At 45.3% G+C, this 7,087-nt stretch overlaps 2 non-coding genes across 2 annotated transcripts; both read left to right on the forward strand.

Annotated features, from left to right (window-relative positions):
* Window positions 1-2,459: 2,459 nt before the first annotated feature.
* On the forward strand, window positions 2,460-2,534 carry trnai-aau (transfer RNA isoleucine (anticodon AAU)). Its single transcript has one exon. It is a non-coding gene; the product is annotated as a tRNA-Ile (tRNA).
* Window positions 2,535-6,660: 4,126 nt separating this feature from the next.
* On the forward strand, window positions 6,661-6,734 carry trnai-aau (transfer RNA isoleucine (anticodon AAU)). Its single transcript has one exon. It is a non-coding gene; the product is annotated as a tRNA-Ile (tRNA).
* The last annotated feature ends 353 nt before the right edge of the window (window positions 6,735-7,087 follow it).

Genomic DNA, 7,087 nt, shown 5'->3' on the forward strand with positions numbered 1-7,087 from the left:
CCTGACTGCAAAGGTCTGTGAGTATCCAGAAGAACAGTGAGCGATCGTTGAAGGTACGGTTCTCCAGACGAAATTTGTCAACGTGAGAAGCTGCAGCTGAGCTGGTGGCGTTGCGATTGAAATTGCATGCGTCCGGACTTTGTGCTTAATTTTAGATATCAGAGCAAATGGTCACACTCGAGTATGCGCGTTCGGAAAAGTAAATGTTTTTTTTGTTGAAAAGCTTTGCAACGAAAGGAAATACTTCAGACTATCGTGCGATCGATGAGAAGCAGAAAATGCAGAGCAGCCGTGGTTGTGAGCACCGGCAATATAGGCATTTGCTTTCGCGGGGCCGCCCGCGTTGGTCGGATAGCTCAGCTGGTTAGAGCGTGGGGTGCTAATAACGCCAAGGTCGTGGGTTCGAGCCCCACACTGACCACATACAGCGCTTGTGTGGTTGCTGTGTTTCCAAACAACGTGCTCCACAAAGCCGGAAGCGCCATCTGCGCAATCAAACATTTGACAGGGTTAGACGCACGACTTGATCGCCGTACCCGTGATGACTGCAGCAAAACAACCAGTCTCAGTTGTTTTCACCAACAAATGCAAAACATGAAATATGTGCAGTATTAGGCAGACCTGGCACCGTCTCGGAGGAGAACCAGAGTTCACGCTTCAATTCAATCAAAGATTCGTTCGTGTTATTTTCCTGGATCTCTGTTAATACTCGTCACACGACTTCCAGAGACAATTCGTTCGCATGCTCACCTCTCATGCATCGACACTGGAGTTATCATATCACCAGCAATATCATAGAGCCATTAATAAAAGCAAATTACTGCGGATGCTGGAATCTGAAACCAAAAGAGAAAATGCTGGAAAATCTCAGCAGGTCTGGCACCATCTGCAAGGAGAGAAAAGAGCTGACTTTTCCAGTCTAACTGATTAAAGATAAAGATAAAAACAAAGGGGGAGTATTATGGAGCTATTTATACCACGCTGAGAGAAGGTGAGTCAAGGCTCCAGATGCAAAGGTGATAATGACAGTGCATGCAGAGATTAACGGGAGATTAAGAGGCGTGAATGACCCAGGCTGAAGCCAGCGCTATGTGACAAAATATGTGAGGGATGGGTGAAGCAGAGACAAAATCGAACACAGGGGAGAAGGGTAGCAAATCGGGAAGAGAAGAGGAAAAAGGTATTGAGAGAGTGGGGAGCGAGAGAAAGAGAGACAGTCAAGAAATAAGAGGCACAGAACAGTGAAAAAAAACACAACTAAAAAAGTTAAATAAAATAATTGAAATAAAATTACCTGAAGTTGTTTGAATTCAACAACTTCAGACAATTTTACTTCTTTTTTTTTAATTTATCTTTTTTATCATTTCACCTGTACTACCATAGAGCCATTAGATATGGACAGCACTGAAAACACAGTCTTCGGTCGCACTCGTCCATTCCGAACAGATATCCTCAACTGATCCAGCCGCGATTGCATGCACTTGACCCATTTCTCTCTAACCCTTTCCTATTCAAGTACACGCCCAGATTCCTTAACAGTATTGGAATTATACCATCCATCACCAGCTCGTCTGGTAACTTATTCCAGAAACGCACCACCCTCTGCGTGCAGCCGTTGCCCCTCACTGCCTTTCGAATTCTCACCCTCCCACACCAGATTTATACCCTCTAGTTCTGAACTGCCCCACCTGAGCGAAAGGAACTTGTCTATTTACCCGATTCATTCCCCTCATGATTGAAAAACCTCCGTAAGATCAGCTCCCAGCCTCTGACGCGCCAGGCGAAATAGTGAGCGAGTGTTCAGCCTGTAAACGTTTGCACCTTTTCCATTTTCAAATGTAGGATGATGTAGCATGCTGTCTGAAGCAATCATTTTAGCAGCTGACCTGTCGCTGACAAACTCTGCAGGAAGGCCTGACAACTTGCTAAATATGCTGCCAAACGAAGATTTCATAAGCAACATGAGTCATTGAGCAAAACGTGCAATTGACTTCTGAGCTGTTGCTGACACCAAAGCAACTGCGTCGTTCGGGAGCAGAAAGAACCCCACTGATAGATTACAATTCAAATGCATTTGGCATAAGGTTCGTAGCAGTTAATCAGCAGCACGTAACCCTGACTGCAAAGGTCTGTGAGTATCCAGAAGAACAGTGAGCGATCGTTGAAGGTACGGTTCTTCAGACGAAATTTGTCAACGTGAGAAGCTGCAGCTGAGCTGGTGGCGTTGCGATTGAAATTGCATGCGTCCGGACTTTGTGCTTAATTTTAGATATCAGAGCAAATGGTCACACTCGAGTATGCGCGTTCGGAAAAGTAAATGTTTTTTTTGTTGAAAAGCTTTGCAACGAAAGAAAATACTTCAGACTATCGTACGATCGATGAGAAGCAGAAAATGCAGAGCAGCCGTGGTTGTGAGCACCGGCAATATAGGCATTTGCTTTCGCGGGGCCGCCCGCGTTGGTCGGTTTCGCTCAGCTGGTTAGAGCGTGGTGCTAATAACGCCAAGGTCGTGGGTTCGATCCCCACACTGACCACATGCAGCGCTTGCGTGGTTGCTGTGTTTCCAAACAACGTGCTCCACAAAGCCGGAAGCGCCATCTGCGCAATCAAACATTTGACAGGGTTAGACGCACGACTTGATCGCCGTACCCGTGATGACTGCAGCAAAACAACCAGTCTCAGTTGTTTTCACCAACAAATGCAAAACATGAAATATGTGCAGTATTCGGCAGACCTGGCACCGTCTCGGAGGAGAACCAGAGTTCACGCTTCAATTCAATCAAAGATTCGTTCGTGTTATTTTCCTGGATACTCGTCACACGACTTCCAGAGGCAATTCGTTCGCTTGCTCACCTCTCATGCATCGACACTGGAGTTATCATATCACCAGCAATATCATAGAGCCATTAATAAAAGCAAATTACTGCGGATGCTGGAATCTGAAACCAAAAGAGAAAATGCTGGAAAATCTCAGCAGGTCTGGCACCATCTGCAAGGAGAGAAAAGAGCTGACGTTTCCAGTCTAACTGATTAAAGATAAAGATAAAAACATAGGGGGAGTATTATGGAGCTATTTATACCACGCTGAGAGAAGGTGTGTCAAGGCTCCAGATGCAAAGGTGATAATGACAGTGCATGCAGAGATTAAAGGGAGATTAAGAGGCGTGAATGACCCAGGCTGAAGCCAGCGCTATGTGACAAAATATGTGAGGGATGGGTGAAGCAGAGACAAAATCGAACACAGGGGAGAAGGGTAGCAAATCGGGAAGAGGAGAGGAAAAAGGTATTGAGAGATTGGGGAGCGAGAGAAAGAGAGACAGTCAAGAAATAAGAAGTACAGAACAGTGAAAAAAAAACACAACTAAAAAAGTTAAATAAAATAATTGAAATAAAATTACCTGAAGTTGTTTGAATTCAACAACTTCAGACAATTTTACTTCTTTTTTTTAATTTATATTTTTTATCATTTCACCTGCACTACCATAGAGCCATTAGATATGGACAGCACTGAAAACACAGTCTTCGGTCGCACTCGTCCATTCCGAACAGATATCCTCAACTGATCCAGCCGCGATTGCATGCACTTGACCCATTTCTCTCTAACCCTTTCCTATTCAAGTACACGCCCAGATTCCTTAACAGTATTGGAATTATACCATCCATCACCAGCTCGTCTGGTAACTTATTCCAGAAACGCACCACCCTCTGCGTGCAGCCGTTGCCCCTCACTGCCTTTCGAATTCTCACCCTCCCACACCAGATTTATACCCTCTAGTTCTGAACTGCCCCACCTGAGCGAAAGGAACTTGTCTATTTACCCGATTCATTCCCCTCATGATTGAAAAGCCTCCGTAAGATCAGCTCCCAGCCTCTGACGCGCCAGGCGAAATAGTGAGCGAGTGTTCAGCCTGTAAACGTTTGCACCTTTTCCATTTTCAAATGTAGGATGATGTAGCATGCTGTCTGAAGCAATCATTTTAGCAGCTGACCTGTCGCTGACAAACTCTGCAGGAAGGCCTGACAACTTGCTAAATATGCTGCCAAACGAAGATTTCATAAGCAACATGAGTCATTGAGCAAAACGTGCAATTGACTTCTGAGCTGTTGCTGACACCAAAGCAACTGCGTCGTTCGGGAGCAGAAAGAACCCCACTGATAGATTACAATTCAAATGCATTTGGCATAAGGTTCGTAGCAGTTAATCAGCAGCACTTAACCCTGACTGCAAAGGTCTGTGAGTATCCAGAAGAACAGTGAGCGATCGTTGAAGGTACGGTTCTCCAGACGAAATTTGTCAACGTGAGAAGCTGCTGGTGGCGTTGCGATTGAAATTGCATGCGTCCGGACTTTGTGCTTAATTTTAGATATCAGAGCAAATGGTCACACTCGAGTATGCGCGTTCGGAAAAGTTTTTTGTTGAAAAGCTTTGCAACGAAAGGAAATACTTCAGACTATCGTGCGATCGATGAGAAGCAGAAAATGCAGAGCAGCCGTGGTTGTGAGCACCGGCAATACTGGCATTTGCTTTCGCGGGGGCGCCTGCGTTGGTCGGTTAGCTCAGCTGGTTAGAGCGTGGTGCTAATTACGGCCAGGTCGTGGGTCCGATCCCCACACTGACCACATACAGCGCTTGTGTGGTTGCTGTGTTTCCAAACAACGTGCTTCACAAAGCCGGAAGCGCCATCTGCGCAATCAAACATTTGACAGGTTTGACGAACGACTTGATCGCCGTACCCGTGATGACTGCAGCAAAACAACCAGTCTCAGTTGTTTTCACCAACAAATGCAAAACATGAAATATGTGCAGTATTAGGCAGACCTGGCACCGTCTCGGAGGAGAACCAGAGTTCACGCTTCAACTCAATCAAAGATTCGTTCGTGTTATTTTCCTGGATCTCTGTTAATACTCGTCACACGACTTCCAGAGGCAATTCGTTCGCTTGCTCACCTCTCATGCATCGACACTGGAGTTATCATATCACCAGCAATATCATAGAGCCATTAATAAAAGCAAATTACTGCGGATGCTGGAATCTGAAACCAAAAGAGAAAATGCTGGAAAATCTCAGCAGGTCTGGCACCATCTGCAAGGAGAGAAAAGAGCTGACGTTTCCAGTCTAACTGATTAAAGATAAAGATAAAAACATAGGGGGAGTATTATGGAGCTATTTATACCACGCTGAGAGAAGGTGTGTCAAGGCTCCAGATGCAAAGGTGATAATGACAGTGCATGCAGAGATTAAAGGGAGATTAAGAGGCGTGAATGACCCAGGCTGAAGCCAGCGCTATGTGACAAAATATGTGAGGGATGGGTGAAGCAGAGACAAAATCGAACACAGGGGAGAAGGGTAGCAAATCGGGAAGAGGAGAGGAAAAAGGTATTGAGAGAGTGGGGAGCGAGAGAAAGAGAGACAGTCAAGAAATAAGAGGTACAGAACAGTGAAAATAAAAACACAACTAAAAAAGTTAAATAAAATAATTGAAATAAAATTACCTGAAGTTGTTTGAATTCAACAACTTCAGACAATTTTACTTCTCTTTTTATAATTTATCTTTTTTATCATTTCACCTGCACTACCATAGAGCCATTAGATATGGACAGCACTGAAAACACAGTCTTCGGTCGCACTCGTCCATTCCGAACAGATATCCTCAACTGATCCAGCCGCGATTGCATGCACTTGACCCATTTCTCTCTAACCCTTCCCTATTCAAGTACACGCCCAGATTCCTTAACAGTATTGGAATTATACCATCCATCACCAGCTCGTCTGGTAACTTATTCCAGAAACGCACCACCCTCTGCGTGCAGCCGTTGCCCCTCACTGCCTTTCGAATTCTCACCCTCCCACACCAGATTTATACCCTCTAGTTCTGAACTGCCCCACCTGAGCGAAAGGAACTTGTCTATTTACCCGATTCATTCCCCTCATGATTGAAAAACCTCCGTAAGATCAGCTCCCAGCCTCTGACGCGCCAGGCGAAATAGTGAGCGAGCGTTCAGCCTGTAAACGTTTGCACCTTTTCCATTTTCAAATGTAGGATGATGTAGCATGCTGTCTGAAGCAATCATTTTAGCAGCTGACCTGTCGCTGACAAACTCTGCAGGAAGGACTGACAACTTGCTAAATATGCTGTCAAACGAAGATTTCATAAGCAACATGAGTCATTGAGCAAAACGTGCAATTGACTTCTGAGCTGTTGCTGGCACCAAAGCAACTGCGTCGTTCGGGAGCAGAAAGAACCCCACTGATAGATTACAATTCAAATGCATTTGGCATAAGGTTCGTAGCAGTTAATCAGCAGAACGTAACCCTGACTCCAAAGGTCTGTGAGTATCCATAAGAACAGTGAGCGATCGTTGAAGGTACGGTTCTCCAGACGAAATTTGTCAACGTGAGAAGCTGCAGCTGAGCTGGTGGCGTTGCAATTGAAATTGCATGCGTCCGGACTTTGTGCTTAATTTTAGATATCAGAGCAAATGGTCACACTCGAGTATGCGCGTTCGGAAAAGTAAATGTTTTTTTTTGTTGAAAAGCTTTGCAACGAAAGGAAATACTTCAGACTATCGTGCGATCGATGAGTAGCAGAAAATTCAGAGCAGCCGTGGTTGTGAGCACCGGCAATATAGGCATTTGCTTCCGCGTGGTCGCTTGCGTCGGTCGGTTAGCTCAGCTGGTTCGAGCTTGGTGCTAATGACGCCAAGGTCGTGGGTTCGATCCCCACACTGACCACATTCAGCGCTTGTGTGGTTGCTGTGTTTCCAACCAACGTGCTCCACAAAGCCAGAGGCTCACATCTGCACAATAAAACATTTGACAGGGTTAGACGCACGACTTGATCGCCGTACCCGTGATGTCTGGTGGACGTTGTCTGCAGCAAATCATCCTGTCTCAGTTGTTTTCACCAACAAATGCAAAACAAGAAATATATGCAGTATTAGGAGGAGAACCGGAGTTCAGGCTTCAATTCAAATCAAAGATTCGTTCATGCTATTTTCCTGGATCTCTGTTAATACTCGTCACATGACTTCCAGAGGCAATTCGTTGGTTTGCTCACCTCTCATGCATCGACACTGGAGTTATCA

This window comes from Chiloscyllium punctatum, chromosome 13, assembly GCF_047496795.1.
Source record: "Chiloscyllium punctatum isolate Juve2018m chromosome 13, sChiPun1.3, whole genome shotgun sequence".
NCBI lineage: Eukaryota > Metazoa > Chordata > Chondrichthyes > Orectolobiformes > Hemiscylliidae > Chiloscyllium > Chiloscyllium punctatum.